This window comes from Mauremys mutica, chromosome 1 (assembly GCF_020497125.1).
Source record: "Mauremys mutica isolate MM-2020 ecotype Southern chromosome 1, ASM2049712v1, whole genome shotgun sequence".
Taxonomy (NCBI): domain Eukaryota; kingdom Metazoa; phylum Chordata; order Testudines; family Geoemydidae; genus Mauremys; species Mauremys mutica.
This window is the reverse complement of record NC_059072.1, coordinates 115,655,274-115,681,366: the sequence shown is the minus strand read 5'-3', so window position 1 is coordinate 115,681,366 and position 26,093 is coordinate 115,655,274. Positions and strand designations below refer to the sequence as shown.

At 40.2% G+C, this 26,093-nt stretch overlaps 1 protein-coding gene across 9 annotated transcripts in view; it reads left to right on the top strand.

The window, feature by feature from the left end:
* EPS8 (epidermal growth factor receptor pathway substrate 8) overlaps positions 1-26,093 on the top strand; it is a 212,708-nt gene that overhangs the window by 104,076 nt on the left and 82,539 nt on the right. The gene's annotated exons all lie outside the window — the stretch shown is intronic.

The following is a 26,093-nucleotide window of genomic DNA, read 5'->3' as shown; positions in this document are numbered from 1 at the left end:
ATACCTGGGAATATGCAAATGAAAGTGACTATAACCAGAAGTGAAACTAGCCCATCCTCCAGGCTGCGTGAAAGTAAACAATAATGAGGTGGAAGCCAAAAGTAAGCAGTATAAATGGTGAAAAGCAAATATAATTAAAAAAAAAATGCTTAGGTTTCAAAAATCAGAAGTTGTTAGTACCACAGATAAGGAATTTTGTGTTTAACCTGCATGTTTTTTTAACGTAGCTTTTATGTTTACTTTTTTGTGTGCATTTATCAGAGATGCCAGCATTGGTTTGGGGTCAAAGTTTGTTAGTCACCTGCCCGTCCAATGGCATCAAGTTCAGTATAGCCAACCCCCAGTACTCAAAAATCATGAGTCAGGTCCCAAAAATCACAATTCTCTTAAAATTATTATATTTAAAAATAAACGTTGTGCTTTTTTTATTGGCCTCCTGGTTTCTGAGTCTCCAGGGTGCAGCTGGGTCACCATTTTTTCTCTGAAACCATGAAGGTTGGAACTTAATTTATTTAAAAAAAAATGAAATGTAATTACGTCAGGCGCTCGGGCTATTAGAAGAATGTGGAATATTGCAAAATTCATAAGATCATGAGTTGGCAACACTGCAAATGGCTCATAAACATGCAAAATGTAGTTTGTTCTTAACTTTTAATAAGAAGCTAGTAAAAAATGGACCATTTAAAAACCCAACTTTCAGTCATTGTTCCTGTCTTTCACTGTGTACATTGCTCTTCAGTCTATCCAAAGACTTTCTAAGTGAAAACAGGCCATCCTCATAGGAGAAGATGAAGCAAGGATAAAAAGATTAGCAGAAAAAATAGTGCTAATGTTTTTTTCAGGATTTCATAACTATTTAAATACTTATTTGAAGTACTGCTGGGTGAATGCTGGCATTAATCCAATGTGCTTTTATTGGCATCTGTGAACAAATTATCAAGGGCACAGCTATTTTTTTTAAACGCTATAAAAACAAGACCTTTGAATAGCAATTGTGTGTGGGACAAATATTTCTTTATTTGAAACAGTGTATGAGTTTAATTTTTATCTAATGTGCCTGCTTGGGAAAGGAAAACTGTCCTCCTTGGACTTCATTGTGTAAACAGGCGCCTTGGAATTCTAGTTTGAAATTTAGTAATTGGTCGGGAGATGGAAGCTTTGTGTAATGCATATAGTATTTTTTTATTTCATTAACCGCATAAGAGGATCTTATCTGATTTAGACCCTGATTCAACACTCTGATTTGTGTGGACTCCCTATATCCAGGCAGAGCTTTCAGTTGTCTTCTCTAAGAGAAGAATCCTCCAACTAGTCAGGGTTGGCTGTATATTTAAAAATCCTTTTTTTACAAGAGCTTTGTGGAGAACAGTCATCTTGTTGTGCAGAAGAGAGAGATTTTGAAAATTGGGTTAGTTTCAGTTTGGAACAAAAACCAAAAATTCTACAGGATGGAATTACCATTCTTCACCCAGTTCTAATGGGAGTCTTGGCTCTGGGGCAGTCCTCCAGTTGGGCTGCCCTGGAGTGTTGGACTCCCAAGCAGGCCGCTGAGGAGTCGGGTACCTGGAAAATCCGGGCATCCCAGCAGTTCATGAGGCTGTTGATCTGCTAGGAAATCAGGCAGGGTTCTGTCAGAAATTTTGTTGAAATCAAAATGTTTAGATGTCAATGAATCAGAAAATGCCAATTAAAGAAAGTGTTCATTGAATTTTTTTCCAAACCAGCTGTTCTTTTTTTAATTCAGAAACATTTGAACTTTTCTCTTGAAATTTGCCTTGGTGACCAAAGAGAGCAATTTCAGACAGTTATCCCATTAAATGTGGCAAATTTTAATTTAACACATTTGGGAGACCTGAAGTTGAACAGAAATTTTAGATTATGATTAGATATTAGAACCATATTTTCAAAAGTGGCTTCTAATTTTGTGTGCTTTTGATTGTTGGATACCCAACTGTAGACATGTATGGGTATGAGTCTTAAAGATCCTGAAAATATCCTCATGGGTGGTCACCACCTCTGTAACACTTAACCCTTAATTGTCTGAAGTTGGCCACGCAAAATTAGAGACTGTTTTTACAACTGTGGGCCTTAATTTCTAAAATGAATATTGCCAAAGGTGGGGAAAAGACAAACATTTACATTTTTCCTCACTATATTATTAACAAGGAAAAACTCTGAAAACATTTAAAGGATCAAATCATATTTCCTTTATTATTGCCTTCAGTGAGAGATTTATAGGAGTACAGGTGAGCAGGATTTGGTCCATAAGGTTACTTTTTTAAAACAAGTATAAGGAGATATACAGGGATTTGAAACCATGAAACCCATCTAAACCATTTATGTAACTCCTTACCGTTCAGTTTCCCTGATCATGTAGCTATATGTTTGTAGCCATCAGTAATAAAGTCCATTCCAATACTGCAACTATGACATTAGTGTCCTAAGTTTTTTCATATCCTTGTCCTTTTGATTATAATCAGTGTACAAGCAGTGTAATCCTAGGCTCACTGATGGCTGATCAGTATATTTGTGTTTAATTTTAAGGTAATACTTATTGAATTGCATAGTTGTCTAGGGTAGTAATATGGCTGCATATTAATCTTTAGCATGTGCACACTATACTCGCAAAAAAATCAGTGGTCACCTAAAATCTTGACCGAAGTCCGGTTGTTGAGTCAATGTAGGTACTTAGCTGCTTTTAGCAATAAGTCATAGTGGTTTTAGGCACTTTACTTTCACAGTGGCTGACATCTCCTCGTACAACCTGAGTTCCCTGATTTCCAAACATGCTGAGCATTTAGTAGCTTGTGCCCAAGGTCTGTCCTTTTACTACATATTATCACACACGTCTGCCTTTTAACTTCAGGTGAGGGGAAGGTGTCCCTGAAGTTGTTGCTTTGGTTTCCAAATGAAACTACTCAGAATTCAAACAGGCAGGTAAAAGCCACATGATCTAGAAAGAACCGGGTCTCAATTGTGTTGATTTCATTGTACTGTTTAAGTCAACATGCTACATTGTTCATTGCATATCCCTATAATGCACCACCCTGATTAGGAGGCAGGAAAGACTTTTAAATTACCAATGTCCTGGTGTGTGTATGTGTGTGTGTTCCTTGAATAATTTATAGGGAATGTTGCTACATGCTGAATTTATGGGCCCTATTAATCCCTGCTATCGTTCTGTTGATTAGGTGAAGCTATGCCAGGAATGTGTCTGGGGTTCCTTTACTAAGAAGTTGCTTTAGCAAACTATATATAAAGCAAGTCAGCATAAGCAATAACCATCAAAGTACAGAGACTTTCTGGGAGCGAGTGATCAGCTGGAAGCAACTGAGTGCTGAGGCTTTGTCTACACTACAAACTTCTGCTGGTGTAGCTATGTCAGTCAGGAGTAGGAAGAGGGGTAATTTCTGACCAACACAGCTGTGCTGGCAGAAGCCTCTAGTGTAGAGACAATTATACCAGTAAAACTGAACTCTTGCCAATATGCAGTAGAACCTCAGAGTTATGAACACCAGAGTTACAAACTGACCAGTCAACCACACACCTCATTTGGAACTGGAAGTACGCAATCAGGCAGTAGCAGCAGAGAGAGAGAAGCAAACATTATACTTTGTTAAATGTAAACTAAAAAAATAAAGGGAAAGCAGCATTTTTCTTCTGCATAGTAAAGTTTCACACTGCATTACATCAATGTTCAGTTGTAAGGTTTTGAAAGAACAACCATAACATTTTGTTCAGAGTTACAAACATTTCAGAATTATGAACAACCTCCATTCCCAAGGTCTTTGTAACTCTGAGGTTCTACTGTAGCTTGTTTTGTTTGTGGCCAGAGATTTAGATATCATAGTACAGAGCACAGCTGTGTCCATGGTAGGAGTGCTTTGCTGGTATAGTATTCCTAAACCGATAAAGCGCTCCTAGTGTAGACATAGCTAAGGGACTCCTATTCATTACTGATCTTCAGGAAGTGCCTTGCACTAAGGCATGGCTCTTTTTATCTGGCAATGGAGAAAAAAATCACCTATTTCATTATGAAGGAGTTTATAAAAATTAACTAATCCTCAGGACTAGAAGGGTTGAGACATTTTTGATCAAATTTTTTTTGCCAGAAAATGCAGGTTTGTTGAAATTGGAAATATTTCACGAAAATTGGATTTTGATTAAATGTTTTATTTTTTATGAAATTTGAAATGAAACAAGAAGTTTCCTGTTGATTCAGATTTAGACTTTCACTTCATTTTGCTTTGGAAAAGCCAAAACAAAAAAATTAATTTTGAATTTCCTCATGGAAAAAAAATAAACATTTCTGTGTTTTAATACAGAAAAGCTTCTTTTGGTTTATAAATCACCGTAATGGTTGAAGTCACAAGTACTTCCAGATTGTCTAACTATTTTATGTTTGCTGCTTTATTTGCATGTCATTTGGTCCAGGTGAAACGAGGATAAGCAGCATTTTCTAATCAGGCAGGTTTAATATTAAACAAGGTTCCTGGTAGCTCATATCCCTTTATTTGTCAATATTCTTTGCCAATGAATAAATAAAGGGAGATGAGCTGCCAGTAATCTTGTTTAATAATTTTTTTTTATGTGAACATTAAAGTAGAAAGGTTTTATGGCTTATGTCAAATGTCATTCTGAACTTGCCTTCTCAAGTCAGCACTCCTAGTTTCAGCCTTGTTGGGAGGTGCCTTTGTAACCTTTTAGTTTTGTTTCCCCCTAGTTACATGGAGCATTTCCTGTTGAATCAAGCTTTAGGTAAACATTTCTTTGTAGCTTATGAGGAAACGAAATTATACATCTTGTATCAAAATACTGAGCGTTAACTCCTTTCTTGCAGATGAAGATTGAGATTCTCCTATCTCTCATTGTTTGGTGCTTGTGCTTAGTGCCAGTATAGGGGATCTGGGTTCTGTTCCCAATGCTCGTATATGACTTGGTTCCTATGGGTGATGGAGAGAGGAATTTATAGAGAATATGCCCCCAGTTTTTTCTGGCTAATGGTCTGCACTGCCATGTTTGAGATCAGACTCCATCCCTACTATTAGTTTAGAAATTGATTCTCAGAGGTAACTAGCATGCTATATTAGTGGGTTTCAGCCAGGGTGGGTAAAAATCAATGCCTTTAAACAGCATCACATATTTTAATTTGTTAAACACAGGTTTAAATTAAAAATATCAATCTCTTTTTAAAAATAAATTTGAAATGGGCAACTTGTATGTTAAGACCTAAAGTTATTTATTAAAATTAAGCAGTTCATGTTTGCTGCTGAGTTTTGAAGAAATCACCAGTGACTGGTGGAAGTCATTGACTAAGCCCCTGAAACCAGAGTTTGTTGAAGTGCTGAGCCAGCTTTTGAGACCACTATCCTCTTTTGCAGGTGCAGTGAGAATAGTTTGTTCGTTTGTTTTTCTGCATTGTAGTTTATTCAACTAGTTCAGTTCAGTGACTAGTTGATTCAAAGTTAATAAACCAACTAGGAGTTGAAAAGCACAAATGCAAAACATGATTAAAGTAGATTTGTCAGTGTCCTGCTTGCTGATTTTTAAATCATGATTTCAATTGCTTTGATTTAAATCAGTTCACCCTAGATTCAGCCCTTTATCTTAGGGTATGAGTATACGTACCTAGGAGGGTAGACAGAGATATGCTAGCTGGAGCTAGTGTGCTAAAAATAGCAGTGTGGCTGCAGCAGGTCAGGCTATCCACCCAAGTACATACCCAGGGATCAGGCAGGTTTGTGCTCGGGTGACTAGCTCGAGCCACTGCCCATGCTGCTGCGTTCACACTGCTCTTTTCAGTGGGCTACTTCAAGCAGTACTAGCGCATGTCTGTCTACCCACATTGGGAAGCTCACTCTCCCACCTGCTGTGTAGACATACCCTTTGTGGCTTGTGCTGTTTGCCACCATGTGAAAGACCAGGTGGATTTGAAGGAGCACCAGTTCCTTTAATGTAGCCAGGATGTGAGTGTAAGCAGGGACCAGCCATGAAACCCGCTGATCAGAGCGGTGTGTTACTATGCAGAAGATACATGTACAAATCCAAGGTAGCTGGAATGTCACTGTCACAGTGGCTAGCTGTGTAGTCTAGAGAGCAAATGTTAATACAACGTTGAAGTTGTTGTAGACAGCCAAACGATAAAGAATTAGACCTAATCACAGTCAGAAAGCTAAAGTAGAAAGGAGCATGAGACTGTTTGTTTGTTTTTCCACTAATATTATTCTTAGGTCCCATTTATACTTTGGAACTGGTTGCAACATACTAATGACCAACATGGTTGAGCCTCTTTCTGTAAACTGGACCAAACCATAGCTGAATAGTGTTCCCAAGTCACGCTACAGCGGTTGACTTTGCAGGCCGGGTCTGGGTCTATGGTTAAAACAGTTTGGTTCTGTCAATTCTACCAAAAAACGAACAAACCAGGTTTAAACTGTGATAGGAAACTGCTTCTATCCAGAAACAGGACAATGAGATTCCCTTCTGCAGTAGTTGTTACAGTGTAGGTGGAGCAATGATAGTGAGTCATTTTTAGAGTATAGAAGAGATTATTTTCCTTTTAGCTTAAAGAATGAAAGTGTTGTTTTGTTTAAAAAGGAATCCTTTTGCAGCATCTGAAATGTCTCATTTTAAAGAAGCTTCTTGCATTAAAAAGTCTGTTTTATAACCAGAAAATGTAAATATATGAACTATATGAAGCTTAAAAATGCTAAAATACCTGTACTGTGAAATTGGGAATCTCATCTTAAATGGCTGGTTGTGATGAAGCTAAGTGAAGGGACTAAAGGAAATGGTCTCAAAGAAAGGAAGAAAAGCTGGCTGGCTGATTAGCAACCTTCCTCTAATTTGGGTTTTAGTTTTAATTTTTAGAACTGGGTGGGCAAATCCAGGCCTTGAGCTCCCGCCAGGGAGCAGGGTCCAGGGCTTGCCCCGCTCCATGCGTGCTGTGGCTCCATGCGGCTCCTGAAAGCAGCGGCATGTCCTCCCTTCGGCTCCTACATGTAGGGGCAGCCAGGGGATTCCGCATGCTGCCCCCGCCTCAAGCGCCAGCTCGCATTGGCCAGGAACTGCAGTCAATGGAAGCTGCAGGGGTGGCGTCTGTGGACTAGGCAGTTCGCAGAACCGCCTGGCTGCCCCTCTGTGTAGGAGCCGGAGAGGGGATGTGCTGCTGCTTCTGGGAGGTGCTTGAGGTAACCGCTACACAGAGCCTGCGCCCCAACCCCCTCCCGACCTCTGAATCCCTCGGTCCCAGCCTGGAGCACCCTTCTGCACCCCCACCCTTCATCCCCACCCCAGAGCCTGCACCTCTAGCCAGAGCCGCACCCCTCCCCCCCGCACTCCAATCCTCACCCCAGAGTCCCCTCCTGCACTCCGAACTCCTCATTTCTTGCCCCACCCCAGAGCCCGCACCCCCAGACAGAGCCCTCGCTCCTTCCCACACCCCAACCCCCAATTTCGTGAGCATTCATGGCCCGCCATGCAATTTCCATACCCAGATGTGGCCCTCGGGCCAAAAAGTTTGCCCACCTCTGTTTTAGAAGGACAACAAGAGAGATTCTGGAGGCAGATGCAGGCCAGAGTTCCAACCCCCAACTCTGTTATCCAAAAGAGAATTGAAACCTGAGCAGTATGGGAAGTGATATCCTTTGCTTTTTATAGCATCCTGCATTATCTGTCTTTTTTTGTACTTTTGTTTGCCATTTTCATCCTTACTTTTGGCCATCTACCCTGGGGTGACACCTCTGGAGGACTTTGCTACTTCCCAGATTCTTTGGTCTGGTCCTGTCTCCTTAGGCCCAGAGGCATTAACCAAGTAATGTTTAATAAGTGTATGTATTAATTGTATTACCATAGCACCTAGAGGCCACAAATGAATATGTGGCCCGTTTGTGTTAGTTGCTGTACAAATAGCTTGTCATCTAAATAGACAAAACTGAGGTCAATGTAAGCTGAGTTGTGTTGACCTAGTTGGGCATGTGCCTACACCACAATTTGTCTCCCACTGACGTAAGCACCCTGTAACAGTGATGCAGTAACACCATCTCCCTGAGCAGAGCCACAATCAACCTACTTAAGTCAGTGCAGTGGGAGTGTATTATTTGTGTCAACCCTGAAAGTCCTCCAGCCGCTGTCCTGTAATGCCCCTATCCTTGTGATAGTCACCACTGCAATCATAATTTTGAATTTCACCGCCCAGGGGTCACCGATACCACCTCTTTTTCCCCCCCTTGAAAACTCCAGTGTGTTTTTGAAATACCCTCTCTTGTTTGCACACTTTGGTGAACGCTGCTATTAACTTACTTTTGTTGTGTGCGTCCGACTGTGCTAGCTCCAGGCACACCCAGAACTTGGAGCAGGCAAGAAGTTGGATTTCCTGGGCCACTGGAAAGAAGAGGCTGTGCAAGCAGAGCTGCAGAACAGCCATAGAAATATTGACACCTGTATGCAGATTGTCCAGGGGATGCTTCAACAGGGATGACCAGCAGTGCCGTGTGAAAGCAAGGGAGGGTGAAAAAAGGTGCTGCCCTGCAGCTCTGCCATCTTTACAGCGAGCTGCATGCTATGTTTGGCAGTGACCCCAGCAGCACCCTACAGAAGACTTTTGGGCATTTTGGAAGAGCCTGAAGCAGAGACCCCTGCTGTGAACAGGGAGGAGGAGGAAGGAGACTCAACGGGGGACGCAAACCATGCCTCGAGCTAGGAACCATTGGAAACTCTGCGAGAGACTCTAGCCAATCTCACCAGGCAAGTGCAGATGAGCCTGCTGGTGAGAAGGGGAAGGGAGCCTGGGTAAGTGTATACATACATTATTCCTTAATTTAGTTTATAATATTTTCCTTTCCCCTCAAACCTCCTCTCTCTCTCTTCCCCATTGAAAAGTGGCACCCATCCCTTCCGTTAAGAGAACAAAGGTATTGAATTTTGATAGCTTTACCGATTAATGTCAGAATATAAAAGGCTTAGGGGATACATTCAAAAAGAGTTGTATGGCAGTCTGATCTGAAGAGGATTGTGTAATCAATGTCCTGTGCTTGGTTAGAAGTAGAACAAACAGAGGGAGAGTTGCTTTTTATATCTTTGCCTTGTTTACTTTGTTTATCTGAATAGGGATGGTCCCTTTTATCCCCTTGGGAGATTTCAGTCAAACTTTTACCCATGGCAGTAGGAGACTTTCCCATGCCATGCTGTGCTGAGTACGGCTGGCACCATTTCAGTAAACAGGCCAGCAGCATATGGGCCCAGGTGGCTTTGGGATCCAGTGGCAGCTGGATTCTCTGTGCCTTTGTCATCCCCAGGAGTGAGATGCCAGCCAAAATCACCATTCCTTGTGAAAATAGTGCCAATAAAGGTAATAAGGTAAGGTAATAATTGGAGATATACCAATCTCCTAGAACTGGAAGGGACCTTGAAAGGTCATCGAGTCCAGCCCCCTGCCTTCACTAGCAGGACCAATTTTTGCCCCAGATCCCTAAGTGGTCCCCTCAAGGATTGAACTCACAACCCTGGGTTTAGCAGGCCAATGCTCAAACCACTGAGCTATCCCTCCCTTTAATATTTACTGTGCTTTCCCAATGCCCATACCCCAGTAGGGGTGACTAGCATTGATACAGAACATCCATCTCCACACTAGGATCTATTCACCAAGGTAGAAGCTGCAGAGCACTGCTTCAATGAGATGCTTCAATGGGAATAATGTAAGGGAGTTTTGAGACTTATCTTTCCCTTTCTTTTGTGACTGTAAATCTAATGATATATATGTCTGTTTTATTAACAGCTTCTGGTACAGTGGCCTTGAGGGGTGCACCATCCTTTTGTGCTGAATGCTTGACTCAGGTCAGGAGGAAAAAGAAGAGGGAGGATACAGTCTGTAAGATCCTCCAGTCCTTTCCAGGCTCAAACCATGAACACAAGTTTTGGACGGGCCATGTGAATGTGACTGTGGAGATGGACCAGGAATAGAGTGACTGCTGCAGGAAAGGCAAAAGGACCGAGATACCCATTGGGGAATGCACCAGGACATGATTGATTTGCTCAAGCAACAAACTCAGTTGCTGCAGAGTATTATTGTCCTACATACCTAAAGGCTCTGGACCCATCAGCCCTTTATCCTTGGAGAAGTCCATCGTCGCTGTTCCCTATACCCCCAACATACCATGTAGCAAAATGGTATACATCCTTACCTCTGCCACTCCATGCTGGGGAACAACAAGTAGAACAACAGCTACACATACACCAACCCCAGGTCAGCGTATATGTATCCACAACCTACTACAGTTTAGATACATGGACATAAATGTTCACCGTTTACTTCCATTTTTACTTGGGATTTTAAAGCCTAGTTCGCTCCATTATGGTTAAAAAGCCAACAACTTTTATTTGTATGTGTGTTTACACTTCTGTTTTGTTGCCTGTTTGTTTTGCACACAATAAAGTTGTGTTGTTGGAAACTCAGAGTATCTTTATTTTACACTGCACATTATGGAATTCAAAGTTGGAGGCACAGTTCCACCTGTATTTAATCTAAGTGCACATGACAGACACAATTTCATAAAAGCATCAGGCAACGCCACTGTGACTGACTGTTAAAATGGTCTCCATGGTTTAGCTCTTCTAATAGCCCTTGTTTGGGGCTGTTCAAGTTCAGCAGGAAATCCACAGTGGGAGCTGTTGCTACCCAACTCCAAACTGATTTTCCACTGACTGATAGCAATTCAGTGTTGCAAGCTTCCAAAGTATGATCACCACTTACTTTTCCATTGTATGTGTTGCTTTCATTTTGTGTTCCTATGATGGAGGCAGGGCTGGCTCCAGGCACCAGCCCAGCAAGCAGCTGCTTGGGGCAGCCAATGATGAGGGGAGGCATGTCCAGCAATTCGACGGCGGGTCCCTTACTCCCAGCCGCCAAATTGCCGCCGAAGACTGAAGTGGCAGTGGTAGAGCTGCAGATCGCGATCACGGCTCACCCTTTTTTTTTTTTTCCCCCCCTGCTTGGGGCGGCAAAAACCCTGGAGCCAGCCCTGGATGGAGGTCTCTGGGACAAGCTCAGAACAGAGATCCAGAAATGTGGCCTTCCGCATCTGGAAGTTCTGTAGCTACTACTTATCATCCCAAACCTCTATTACAGTATGATCCCACTACTCAGTGCTTCTTTCTTGGGCCCAGAAACAGCAATCCATAGTATGGAGTTGTGATGTGAACACCAGCAACAAGTTGACATTTTTTTTTGCGATGCCCGTCAGCATCCAGTTATTGTGCTTGAACGTCTGTATCTTCCTCATCACCAGCGATCCTAGAAATCTGTTTGCCATGGAAAAATGCAGAATTTTCATTTTTACAGAGAATCTTTAGTTTTTTACATTTTGTGGAAAAATAACATATATTAACTGTTAACTAAATGTTACTGAAAGTACCAGTGTCACTTATTCTGTGTGCACAAGCCCCCCCCCACCCCGTACTTGATTTTTGAATGCGCTTTAAATTTTCATCGCTAAGCATACTGGACTAAAATGCTTCCAGCATATAGAGGTTACATGTTTTAATGCATCTCAAATTTCACTTCAGCATCCAGATGTGAGTAATTAAAGTTAGGAAAAGATGCCAAAAAATGTAAAAATCACCCCTAAAGACCGCGTCACTGAGTTTGGCAAGGACAGATTTCACGTTGATGATGATGTGCTGTTTTGTACTGTATGCAGCAAGGCTGTAGATTGCGTTCGAAGGCAGACAATTGTAGAACACACGGAAAGTGCTAAACAAACTAAATGAAAAGAAACGAAAACAATAGGCTGGAACAGTAGGGCCACCAACAATGAAGAAACAAAGCACTGTGACTGGATCATTCCAGCATTTTACAACTGCCAAAGAACAGCAGGAGTACAGACATAGAAGTATTTGGTATATGTAACCAATACAAATTGCAATTCTATTAACTTTATTGTATTATAATGATTGATGGCACTGGTAGGCTTTGAACTTGCTTAAAAATTGTAAATATAGCAATTCAACTGATATCTACATATACTGTGGTTAGGGAAACTAAAGTTCAGTGTTTCATTTTAACCATGGAAAAACATGGATTTTTATGGGTTTTTTCAATCAGGGAATTTTGATTTTTTTTTTTATTGCAGAAAACTAGGATCCCTGCTCATCACAATCCCAGTTGTAGTAGTACTGATTCAAGCCAGCAAATACAAGAGAATCATGTGCACTTTATTAGCAATGCTCATGAGAATTGCCCTGAGCTCTGCATGATCCAAGCTTCTCTCAGAGAGGGGGGGGGGGGAGAGAAACCAAAAAGTGCCTTGCGGGACTCTGGGAGTTGGGTTGGGTTTTTTGTGTTTAAGGCATGAAAATTGTGGGCTGTGCAAAAGTATAATCGGATGGAGAAAATGGCATGGGGGGAACTTGACCATGGTGAGTATGGGCAGAGCTAACACAAGCTCTCAAGTATATGTGGGCTGGAACAATGTACAGACTTCAGCAGCTGTATGCCAGCTTAACTTGCATTGACTGAACTGTGCAGTGTAGACGTGTCCTGACCAAAAAATGAAAGGAAAGAAGTATTATTCCCATTTTTTTAGATGATGATCTGAGGCAAAGAGGTTAGGTGGCTTTCCCAAGGTCACCAAAGGAAGTGTGTGGCATGGCTGGGGGTTGAACCCAGATCTCCTGAATCTGAGGCCTGTTCTACTTAGGTTGGCCTAGCTATGTCACTCAGGCATAAAAAACTTACTCTTGAGAGATGTAGTTAAGCTGACCTAAGCCCCAGTATAGACACCGCTAGGTTGATAGAGGAAGTCTTCCCTCCCAAGAGCTACTGACTCCTGAGGGAGTGGAATAACTACAGTGACAGAAAAGCATCTCCACTATGGTGCTACAGCTCCATAGCTGTGCCACTGTAGAATCTGTAATGTAGATAAGCCCCCAGTCCAGTGTCATAACCACAACACCAGCTTTCCTCTCTAAGGCCTTGTCTACACTGCCACTTACAGTGCTGAAACTTCCTTCACTCGGGGGGGTGACCCCCCCCCCCCCAGCAATGGAAGTTTCAGTGCTGTAAAGTGGCAGTGTAGATGGTGCTACAGTGCTGTTAGTTTTTCTCCTCACTGAGGTGTGTTGGTTTTTTTTGTTTGTTTTTACAATGCTGGGAGAGCTCTCCCCCAGCACTGGAGCTGCGACTACACAGCCACATTAAAGCACTGCCGCGGCAGAGCTTTAATGTCAACTGTGTAGACATACCCTTAGTCTGTTAGGCCCCAATCAGGCTTTCTTATAATGGATGTTCAGAGATCACCCCATTTACAGCATCAAGACAACAGTTTTGGATCTTGGCTTGTCAGGTGAATGGTGATTTTAGGCAGCTTGGTTTAACATTCTGTTAATCATGGCAGTTTCCATAGACCCACCCTACACATGCTCCAGGCTAAGGGTTTTAATACTTTTTAGCCTTCTGTTGTGGATATGACCAAAGTACGATAGAAATGTTTTAGCCTGAAGCACTTTTAAACCATGCTTAAAAACACTTGACATTGCGTAGTTTTATTGTGAGAGTAGGTGTCACTGTTGGCCTTATCTATGCTGGATAAAGTTATTAGCCTCCAGCACTCCTAAGATCAGCTTTTCTGCAACTACTTTAAAAGGCGTGCTTTATACCATTTATGCCATGCTGCAAACCAGGCTGACTCACTTTGTGCTTGCGGTGCCAGTGTAAGTGAGAAGTGCTGATGAACTAGCTTGCACAAATTAATCAGTCCTGCCATTGTCCTACAACGGGCATTGTGCTTGCACTGTTTTTACTCTGCTGCTCTGTGTGTGCACCTCAGAATAGCCAATGGCTTGGTGGTTCCGGCACTCAGGCTGGGGGAGAAACCCAGGTTCAAGTCCTTGCTCTGAATCAGGCACAGCAGCGACCTGCACGTGGGGGTGTCTTGTATCTCAGGTAAATGCCCTGGGAATAATCCCTGACCAGCTCTTCTGCCTTGTATAATTTGCCAGTGTAGATGATCCCACGGTGAATGTAGTTCTTTTCTGCAGTGATGGCTTCATTCAGCTTGTTTATTCACGCCCCCCTTTTGCCTGTGGCTCACTGTCTCCATTCCTCCATCGAGTATTTTCCACCAGTATATTTATTTCTGTGTACATGCTCTCTCTGGCATCGTTCCCTGCTGGAGCTGCCTCACTACCCTGAAGCCAGCTTGAAAACTGTTCTGCATTTTTTAATAAAAGCCTTTGAATGCTTGGCTCTATTAATAAACTACCAAAACCTGACCTCAAAATCGTCATTCCAGCCAGACTAAGAGCAAAATTGTATCTCCGGCATCGACAGATGACAGCTGAGAGATTTGCCTTGCTAATGTTCATGTACTGAAGAGAAAACTGTAATAGATTGGGTTAGTTTGAAAGTTTTTTTTACATAAAATGATGTGGTGACTCCAAGTCTAGTTCTCAGAACACAGCTGTCCCCGTTATAAAATGACTGTCATGTTCAGCACTCTGTGGCAGTGTCTGCAGAGAGACCAGGATTTAATGGACATGGACTGACCCTCATTCGCTTTCCTATAAAGTGGTTCTTCCAGATGGGGGTAGGAACATGTTGGTGTGATTGGGTGGGAATATGCCACAGCTGTTCATTTGAAAAAGAACGTCTAACACCTTTCACAAGCATTTCAATGGAAAAAAATCTCAGAAATACAAACCTTTTAACAATCAGCCTTGTTCAGTCTCTTTGCAACTCTTATTATTTAAAAAAAAATAACTCCAGATTGGACCTGGTCAGGAATTTTCAGACAGAAAATCCCCTGTCTCCAGGGCCAGAGAGGCTGACAACTCCCTACTCTCCAGTTCCCATAGTTGGGAGATGAAGGAGAGGGGTGCTGAGCAGCCAGTTCTCTCGGCCTTTCCAGCAGTCAGGGTCTTAGCAATTGGCAGAAAATGAAATTGACAAGAGCCTTCTGGGTGGACAGCCAGGAAGCCAAAAATTTCCATTTTGGTTCTTCTGGAATGGAATTTTTCTGGAAATCGTTTTCCTAAGAAAAATTTCATGGGACAAAAAGTTTGACTCTTCATCCTGGTTTGAGATAATCTCCCCCCCGCAAAACATGAAATTTTGCGTGGGGGAGGGATTTCCATTTTCTGTTTGGTTCCATGATTTTGGTTTAGTACTTGTATAGCAGGTACATATCTGTATAGCAGGAACTGTGCCCAAGGGCTGTCACTCAAGACAGACACATCTGGGAAGGAATTCTGCAGTTTGGCGATCCCTCTCTCATTTGGTTCTGCCTGGATCTATAGGCATCATGATGGCTGGCTGCCCATGTCTAATAATACCTTTTAACATAATCATATTTTTAAAGTCAAATCACTGGTTTATCACTTGTAAATTATGAGCTGATTTTCAACGTTGTATCTGAAGTAATAATATGAAAGCAAAACTCCACCTCCTCTATTAAATGCAAATGTTAGAGTCCATACAGTTGGCAAACACAAAGCTAATTAGTTGCAGATGACTGCATTTATAAAAACAATAAACTATTACTGTATTTTAAATTTGGTCTCAGTTAAGAGGTTCTTTACCCCTCATGTAGTAACGTGAGACTTTTTCCTTCCCTCTGCAAAAATTCTTGATCTTTCTGGGGAAACTTCGCCTGACATGCATTTTGGGGCTTCTGTGGTATAGCAGTACTGCCAGTGGTTGCTAACGTAAAGTCCAACATTTTATTCTCTGGCCAGTAACCGGGTTCTTTCCATGGCCCGTGCTCTTTTTATAAAGCTTCCTGTTCAAGCCAACAGTGTTGTTCACCTTAGCCACCACCCTTTTCTTGATTGATGGACTCACTCAAAGCAACAAGGATCTCATAGCTTTGGTTTTGTTCTTCAGCAGACTTTTCAGACAGTGCAATCTGCCACAACATGAATGGTGCTTGTGTTGGTAATGTGCTAATATGTATATGTGCCATTGACATTTATCAGATAGAATCAGAACTCATCAGTAGTCATAGGTACTATACTGCTGACTACTATTGGAGATTTTCCTTTTAGCTGAAGTGATAGAAGCCTATACATCTGAGGAGCTCCATCTTTGGCAGTATAGTGACAACTCTGAAGAGCTTGGTGGCCATGGTTTTGTTGCAATATAAATAAAACCCAACTATTTACTGATATTTGTATTGAAGCATCATCTAAGGGCCCCAATCAGGACTGGGGCTGCACTATGCTGGATGCTACAAAAACTCATAAGAAGTCACAGTCCCTGCCCCAAAGAGTTTACAGTCTAATTTAAGAAAAGATGCAACAAATGATTGCAATAAGCAATAGGAGACAGGGAAAACAAAAGGAATAAGATCATACAGTATCTCTGTACTAGGCTAGTTTGTGTTCACAAGTTATGTTGATGGTTCCAAATCATGTAAAAGTTGCGTTTAACTGAGATTTTATGTTTAAAGGCAAAGCTAATTGGGATGCATTTCTCTGCACATGGAATTATTAGCGTTCATATCTTTGAACAATGGATAATCTTTTCCCCTTTTCTTTTCTGTCCTGGGGACCTTTTAATCTGTCTCTGCTTCATTGACCCAGGTACCTATTTCACACCTGTGTGATTCTTCCCTGAGGCTTTGCATAACTGTGCAGAACTTCAGAGTAATTAATGCTCATTTTTGTTTCAGACAAGGCAGTTTATTCTTTAAGTAACAGTGGCTTTATTGTTGCTTTAACACTTGCACATAGCATTGTACAGGGCTGCCCAGAGGATTCAGGGGACCTGGGGTCTTTGGCGGTGAGGGGCCCCCGCCACCAAATTGCCGCCGAAGACCTGGCACTTTTGCGGCGGGTCCTGGAGCTATAATATTGTTTGTGCTGATTTTATTAGAGACACTAAATACAGTTTTATTGAATCCATGGTTAGTTATACTGTAAAAGATTAATCTTATTTTGCTTTATCATCTAAGATTTTAAACTCATCTGAAAGGAAAAAATATGAATGGCTCTTTGACAATGCTACAACAGTTTTTGGTCTGCTACCCACACAAATGTTGCATTGTACTATTGTACTGGGTTTTATTTTTGGTATCATAATTGCACTCTGCCTACTATCTGGCTGCGGAAGAATCCTTGTCTTTTGGGGTATGTGCTGACAGTGAGTTTGTGTTTTGTTATTATCTACTGTTCAAGAAATACATTATCACTGTCTCACCCGTTCTTAGCCTCCCCTCTCCCTGCTCTCCCACACACTCTATAACATTCCCCCATCTCTGTTTGGAAAGCCTCAGCAATGGTGATAAGCTGTTGCTTTTTATCAATCCGATATTGTTGGATGGGAGTAATTAATTCAGAATGTATGCCATTTGTGTTTATTTTTGGACTTCGCAAGAGTTGATGGCTGCATAGCTTTTTACTGTGACGGTAACATCATAGTGACATATCTGAGGAGTATAGAAATAACTATGTATTTATAACCAGCAAAGAGAAAATCAGCAAAAGAGCAAGGCTCCTTTGATTGTTTGGGAGCGCTGGAAATAATTGCGGGTGAGAGAAGAGAAAAGGAAGAAGTAACCAGTATGAGGAATTGGCTTTTGATCGGTGATGACTTTAAGAAGCCATGTTGCTGCCCTACTTTTTGTGTTCAGTCATTGATCCTTGCTAGTAGCAGAAAAGTCCTTTGTAAAGGGTAATATCAGCATTATGTATTTCAAGATACATTTTCACTGCCTGGATGAATTATCTCAGAAAAACGGAGGCACTTACCTTAACCCACAAACTAAGTATACTAAGGCTTTTTAAAAAAATTGAACTTTTCAAAGTGTCCTTTTCTGGAGGTTATCGAGCTTCAGTGAGGGTTGAGGGCACTCAGCAGCTTTCAACATTAGGCCCTTTGGGAAGAAGTCATGCTCTGAATAAGGGTGTTACTAACATAGTTCTAATGTAGTGTCAACATAGTATTTAGACTCCAGTTCTGTAAAATACATAAGCATGTTCTTAAGCTTATTTTTATTCATCAAAGCGCCTAAGTCAACAGGAATTAGCACATGTTAAATTTAACCATGTCCTTTGATTAATAGAGGTGTTTTGCTGATGTAGGGACTTAATAGAAAATCAAGAGTGGATGGGGTAGGGGGGGCAGGGAAGAGTAACATGGGCGAATTTGGTTAAGATGAAAAGCATGCAGAACCCTGGATTGTTCTGACAATGTTAATTTTCAATGGCTTTGCAGTGTGTGTGTTCATTTATGAAGCCATGTTTTAACTTAACAAATAAAACAAGTGTATAAATCATTTAATAATAGTAATATAGGATTTATCAGACATGGATAATTTATTTCATAATGAGGCACTAGGAATTTTCTCTTGGGCATGTCTGACTATCTTGCACTGTAAATTCTCTATATGTGAATTAGCGACCTGATGCAAACCTTTTCTACACTATGCGCCACTTAACATAAGAATGGCCATACTGGGTCCGACCAAAGGTCTACCAACAGTGGCCAATGCCAGGTGCTCCAGAGGGAGTGAACCTAACAGGCAATGATCAAGTGATCTCTCTCCTGCCATCCATCTCCATCCTCTGACGAACAGAGGCTAGGGACACCATTCTTACCCATCCTGGCTAATAGCCATTTATGGACTTAGCCACCATGAATTTATCCAGTTTCCTTTTAAACATTGTTATAGTCCTAGCCTTCACAACCTCCTCAGGTAAGGAGTTCCACAAGTTGACTGTGCGTTGCGTGAAGAAGAACTTCCTTTTATTTGTTTTAAACCTGCTGCCTATTAATTTCATTTGGTGACCCCTAGTTCTTGTATTATGGGAATAAGTAAATAACTTTTCCTTATCCACTTTCTCAACATCACTCATAATTTTATATACCTCTATCATATCCCCCCTTAATCTCCTCTTTTCCAAGCTGAAGAGACCTAGCCTCTTTAATCTTTCCTCATATGGGACCCTCTCCAAACCCTTAATCATTTTAGTTGCCCTTTTCTGAACCTTTTCTAGTGCTAGAATATCTCTTTTTTGAGGTGAGGAGACCACATCTGTACACAGTATTCAAGATGTGGGCGTACCATGGATTTATATAAGGGCAAGAATATATTCTCAGTCTTATTCTCTATCCCCTTTTTAATGATTCCTAACATCCTGTTTGCTTTTTTGACCGCCTCTGCACTCTTCAGAGAACTATCCACGATGACTCCAAGATCTTTTTCCTGACTAGTTGTAGCTAAATTAGCCCCCATCATATTGTATGTATAGTTGGGGGTATTTTTTCCAATGTGCATTACTTTACATTTATCCACATTAAATTTCATTTGCCATTTTGTTGCCCAATCACTTAGTTTTGTGAAATCTTTTTGAAGTTCTTCACAATCTGCTTTGGTCTTAACTATCTTGAGTAGTTTAGTAGTTTAGTATCATCTGCAAACTTTGCCATCTCACTGTTTACCCCTTTCTCCAGATCATTTATGAATAAATTGAATAGGATTGGTCCTAGGACTGACCCTTGGGGAACACCATTAGTTACCCCTCTCCATTCTGAGAATTTACCATTAATTCCTACCCTTTGTTCCCTGTCTTCTAACCAGTTCTCAATCCATGAAAGGACCTTCCCTTTTATCCCATGACAGCTTAATTTATGTCCACCGGATCCCCCTTGTCCACATGTTTGTTGACCTCTTCAAAGAACTCTAATAGATTAGTAAGACACGATTTCCCTTTACAGAAATCATGTTGACTATTGCTCAACAGTTTGTTTTTCTATGTGTCTGACAATTTTATTCTTAACTATTGTTTCGACTAATTTGCCCGGTACCGACGTTAGACTTACCGGTATGTAATTGCCGGGATCACCTCTAGAGCCCTTTTTAAATATTGGCGTTACATTAGCTAACTTCCAGTCATTGGGTACCGAAGCCGATTTAAAGGACAGGTTACAAACCTTAGTTAATAGTTCCGCAACTTCACATTTGAGTTCTTTCAGAATTCTTGGGTGAATGCCATCGGGTCCCGGTGACTTGTTAATGTTGAGTTTATCAATTAATTCCAAAACCTCCTCTAGTGACACTTCAATCTGTGACAGTTCCTCAGATTTGTCACCTACAAAAGCCAACTCAGGTTTGGGAATCTCCCTAACATCCTCAGCCGTGAAGACTGAAGCAAAGAATCCATTTAGTTTCTCCACAATGACTTTATCGTCTTTAAGCGCTCCTTTTGTATTTCGATCGTCAAGGGGCCCCATTGGTTGTTTAGTAGACTTCCTGCTTCTGATGTAATTAAAAAACATTTTGTTATTACCTTTGGAGTTTTTGGCTAGCCGTTCTTCAAACTCGTCTTTGACTTTTCTTATTAAACTCTTGCACTTAATTTGGTAGTGTTTATGCTCCTGAAGATCATTATGCCATATGATGTCACCAGAGGTAATTTTCTCCAAGATATTCTATGAAATTTCATAGCTGTCCTATGACTTAGAGTCCCGATGATTGGCCATTCTCAAGATATCCATTCTCTAATTGTTAGAGACTTTTCTTTAATAATTTTACAGCTGGAGAATTCCCTTTTCCAGACTAGCAGATCAAAGGCAGACCATTTCTGAAATATTTGTTTTAGCTAGTATTATCTTGCAAGCATGACCTTTTTTCTTTCTTAACAATGCTCTGTTGGGAGGCTTTAATCTGTTCTAGAGGGCAGCAGCTGCCCATAACCAGATTTCTTAGTGGCACTAGGAAGTTGAATTATTTAGTGTGTTACTCCTTCTTCCTCAATTGAAAACTCTGCAGTCTCCATCTTGAATTTTTCTGTTGCTAATTAGACAACATTGATCCAAACACCTTGAGTAAAATATTCTTTAGTTGGCAGATGTCCTGTGCTCAACACATAGTTCCCTTTCAACTTGGTGCAGATTTTGGGTGACTGCACTTAGGCCTGGTCTACGCTGGGGGCGACTTAAGATACATCAACTTCAGCTATGCTATTCTCGTATCATAGATCAACTTCTTGAGTCCTCAGGGCGCGGGGTTGACTGCCGCTGCTCCCCCGTCGACTCCGCTTCCACCTCTCGCCGCGGTGGAGTACAGGAGTCGATGGCAGAGCAATTGGGGTTTGATTTATCACATCTACACTGGACATGATAAATCGATCCCCAATAGATCGATCACTACCCACTGATCCGGCAGGTAGTGTAGACGTACCCTTAATGTTTCCCATTATCTGTCTTCCTATAATATCTTTGCTTTTTCTTCTCTCTTTTAATTACCACTAGAGTGAAGTATTCTTGATATTAATACTAATACATTGCACTTATAAAGCCCTGTCATCGGCAGATCTCAAGACACTTCATAAAGAGGGATGAGTATTACTCTCATGTTACTGATGAAGCATAATGAGGTTAAGTGATTTGTTCGTGGTCACATAGCGAGTAGAAGAGAACTCTTTCTCTTGAATCTGACGCCCACTGTAACTACATTTTGAAAAAAGATCAGTGCCGTTTATGACCTTGATTTTATGGTAAGCTCATGGACTTAGTTACTACATAAAACTCTTTGATGTCATATGATGGTCATACAATATCTAGCCTGTATATATAGCAAATCAAATGGCATCATAATTTCATTATGGTTGGCAAAACATCTATCCATGTATCTATCTGTCTTTCATTGTTTACATTGCACACATTGTACTGCTTTCACTATACCAGTGTGGTGAAAGCGGTACAACATCCTCCCCCAGCCTGTTCAAATGCGATTAGATGGTGTGGGCTTATTCCTGTAAAGTTGGCAGAATAAGCAATACCAGCATAAGACACTTTTGTACTGGTAGAGTTTTTTCCACACTACAGTTGTACTCTGTTTTTCAGTTAAAAATCACACCTCTATCTGCAATAATTAAATGGGAGACAAACTGAGTGTAACAGTTTTTATACTGCTGCCCATTGTTGTACTATCTGGGTGCCTTCCGTGTGAAACTGATAACAAAAGCGAAGTCCCCAATGGACTTCATGCAGTCTCTGCCACTTCTCCCTTGTCAGGGTAGAAAACTCTGTTCGAGGTAACATTTTGTTTGTATTAATTTTCTGTTTTAAAACTATAGTGTCACTTGACTTCTAGTTAGTGTTTTATTCCTTGCAATGCGCCTTTCTCAGAGGGGTAGGAAAATGAAATAATTCCTTCAAACAGAAATAAAGATACAAAAAAAAAGATGCTTTCATAAGTAAATTGCTGTTATTTAAAATCTCTTTAGAAGCAGGGATCACAGTTGTTTTTTAAGGATGTTTATCTTTAAATTATCTAAAGCCAGTAACACCAACTTATTTGAGTGAGACCTGTTGAGCTGAGATGAGAGGAAAAATTAAATAGGAAGTAGAGTTATTATTAGATTCTGGGATCTCAGTGGCTTAACAATGTTCACTACTTGACTTGCTATAGAACTAGTTTTCAGAGACTGAACGAGCATTTAGAATTTAAAAAAAAAATAGCTGAGACAACTTCATAAGTGAATATTAACAAGCTAATGCACTACATGTTATAGTAAAGTGTTTAGTGCTTATATGCTGCATTTTAAAAAAAAATTCCTCTGCATTTTGCAGCTACTCTGAAATAAGTGTTGTTTTTAAAAACTATTTTTAAAACTGCTAGATATTTAAAAAAAAAGTAAATTTGATAAACAATGTTATTTTAGAACATTGAGCTTAAAAAGCAAATTAAAAAATATATAGTTTTGGTAATCAATAGCGACTTTTTGGTACTACACCTCTACCTCGATATAACTCTGTCCTCGGGGGCCAAAAAAAACTTACCGTGTTATAGGTGACACCGCGCTATATCAAACTTGCTTTGATCCACCAGAGTGCGCAGCCCTGCACCCTCCCGAGTGCTGCTTTACCACATTATATCCAAATTCATGTTATATTGGGTAGCGTTGTATTGAGGTAGAGGTGTATTTTATAAGTGTCAGATAAAACATACTCCTAAGTGGTTTAGCTTTGTTTTGGTTTAGCTCCTGAACTGTCTTGGTCCAGGGAGTGAAATGGGTCTTTAGTACATATTTATAATGATGGTTTCCAAAGTATTCTCCATTTAATTTCAAAAGCATATGAAGTTTTAATATCAGAAAGTTGCAAAGGGAAGATAAAATAATGTGTAACTAGTAATCACCCCTCATTCAAAACTACTGAATAACTTGTGATATTTGTAATCTTGCAAATTGTCTAAAATCCAATAATTGAGGAACATTTAAAAAAAGTAATTTTCTTCAATATTTTTCCTAGTGGTGCATCTAACTGAAAATTCTGGGTTAGTAATGGCTTTCAGAGGATCAGTTCTGACTAGATTTTTCACCAGCATTCAGTTTTAAATTTGTTTAAATATAAAGTTTTTAAAAGTTTAAACAGTAGGCAAGTTAGACAAATGTTTAGCCAAAATGTCTGTACTAACTTAATCTGCTCTGTTTTTGTTGTAAATGTGTTAAAGCAATTACTCCTGTTCCAGCTTTGACTTCATTTGCCATCTGTGATGCTAAGTTTATAGAGTCCTTATAGTAGTACTTATATATGATTTTGGTTTTACTGAAAATATTAATTTCTTCCCACTCATTTTAGTAAGTAGAGGTTATCAGTATAAAGCAAGTATTCATCAGGAATTTCTGAAGATTAATATAGTTGCTGAATTAGTAAAACTAAGCCATTTCTCATTAAATGCAATCCTCAATATCCCAGAGGACTGGAATGTTATACAGATTCCTTTTTAAGCGAACCTAAAGATCCCCAAAATGAGCAATTGGCCTTGCTTTAGATTGGGTTTGGAGGGGAGCCTTTAAAAGTTCATTGCAAATAGAACACTTAAACACAGAGGAAAGGGCCAGACCAATGGCTAAGAGATGGGAAGCAGTGTGAAAGAATAAATGGCTAATTCCCAGTGTGCAAAGGGGTTAATGGTAGCATGACCTAGGGATCTGTACTAGACGTAGTAGTGTTCAGTCTGTTTATTGATCTGAGGAAAAAGAGTAAAGAGCATAGTAGTAAATTTTGCTGAGAGTGTTTTAACTGAGTCAAGTATAGAGATGATTTTGAGACCCTTTAAGGTTTTAATTACCAATTAATTATATAACACTCCAATATAGCAAGTAAAATTAAGTATAGACAGGTGCAAGGTAATGCACTCTAGAAAGAACAGTTTAAAACTGTGAAACACACTGTTGGGGTCTGAATTGTACATTTACAGGAAAAAGGTCTAGATGTTGCGAACATCTCAGTGAGGAACACTGCTCAAGGTTTAAAAGAGGAAAAAACAGTGTTTACTTTAAACTATATGACAAAATACAGAGAAAATGAGAGAGATACTGTTTCATTCTTTTATCTGATTATATGCAGTGGTCTGTTCTAATGTTCAATACTGTGTTTAGCTTTGATAGCCTCATTTCAAACAGGATCTAGCAGAGACAGCAAATTATCTGAGAATGATGATGAAAGTTGCTACAGTTACAGTGGGATTTCATATAGGGAGAGATTAAAAAGAGTAAGGACTAGTTGGTGCAATCCATTGAATGAAATGAGTTTTCACAGGTGTAGCTGAGATCGGAATTTGATCCAATTTGGTCTAAATAAAATTTGTTTTGCATAGAAAGAAGAGTAATAGGAAGATGCTATGCAGATACAAACTAATGAGTCGTGTAGGTCAGTCAATTGCTTCCTTTACCTTATAAAACAAGGAGAGAACAATTAAAAATGAAAGGCAGCAAATCTAAAATGGATAGAAGTGAGTTCTTTTTACGTAATATATAACTAATCTACGGAACTCAGTGCTTCAGGATATTAAGGAAAATTTCATATGAAGTGTCAATAAAAGATTAGACATTTGTCTGAATAAAATATCAGGAGCGGTTACACTAACTATATATATATATAGTTAGTGTAAGGATTAGCAATCCTTAGTGCTTCAAGGTATAACCTGATTGCAAAGTGTACTTGGAAGTAATTTTCCATATGGTATAGTAAAGCAAATTATGCTTACTGTGGAAATGGGTTTTTGCCTTCTTCTAAAACATTAAATTTCAAATACAAGATACTGATATAGATGGAGCCATATGTTCAGTATTGGTATGGCAATTCCCATATTCCTAAGTAGCTGTCTGTTCCCTTTTAGTAGCATTTGCATTATCAGTACTTGTTTTGGCTATTTCCCGAAGATCAAGAGGTCTGTTTTTCCCACCTATCCATTGATACATTGAAAGCTTTCAAATTAATATAAATCCTCCATGTGTAAATGGTAGAATATCCTTCCTAATACTTTGTATGATGATTTCTCTGTCTTTATAGGATCATGAAATCCAGTGTTATTTCAGTCTCAGTTTTTACTTGAAAGGATACATTTAAGGCCTTGTCTACACTGCCACTTAACAGTGCTGAAATGTTCTCGCTCAGGGGTGTGAAAGAACACCCCCCCCCACAAGTGCTACCAGTTTCAATGCTGTAAAGTGCCAGTGTAGACAGTACCAGCGTTGGGAGCTACTCCCCTCATGGGGGTGGGTTTTTTACAGCCCTGGGAGAGCTCTCTTCCAGCATTGGTGCCTCGACTACACAGCCACGTTAAAGCGCTGCCAAGCTAGTGAAGGCATACCCAAATTAAAGGGGTTTACAGCCTTCCAGCCAGCGTAGGCCTACTGCTTAGAGTTATCTCAGACACAAACCACTGTGTTTTACCTAACTCCCTTTAAATTTAAACTTTCAGAATATTCCCTCCAATGGATTTTAAACCTCACAGTTTTTAAACATGTCTCCTTAGATATTCTTTAATTCTAAGTAGAAGCGATGTAGCTATTTAGCTGATACATTTTATAAATAGAACAACATAGCTATTAACTTTAAAAAAAAATTCAATTCAGTGTTTTTAGTTTGAAATGAAACACATTGACTAAGCCAGTTACTCTTTTAGAAAGAGTAGTAGAATCTTTAAGTTTAAATATCACTCTTTTTGTCAACTACTTTGCTTTATTTGAGAAGTCTTTACAAAAGAATATTAAATCAAAATAAAGGCTGCTAATTTACCTACACTGTTCTGTGCTTGGACAGTGCCTAGCACAAAGGGGTCCTGGTCTGTGACTGGCAGCCCGAG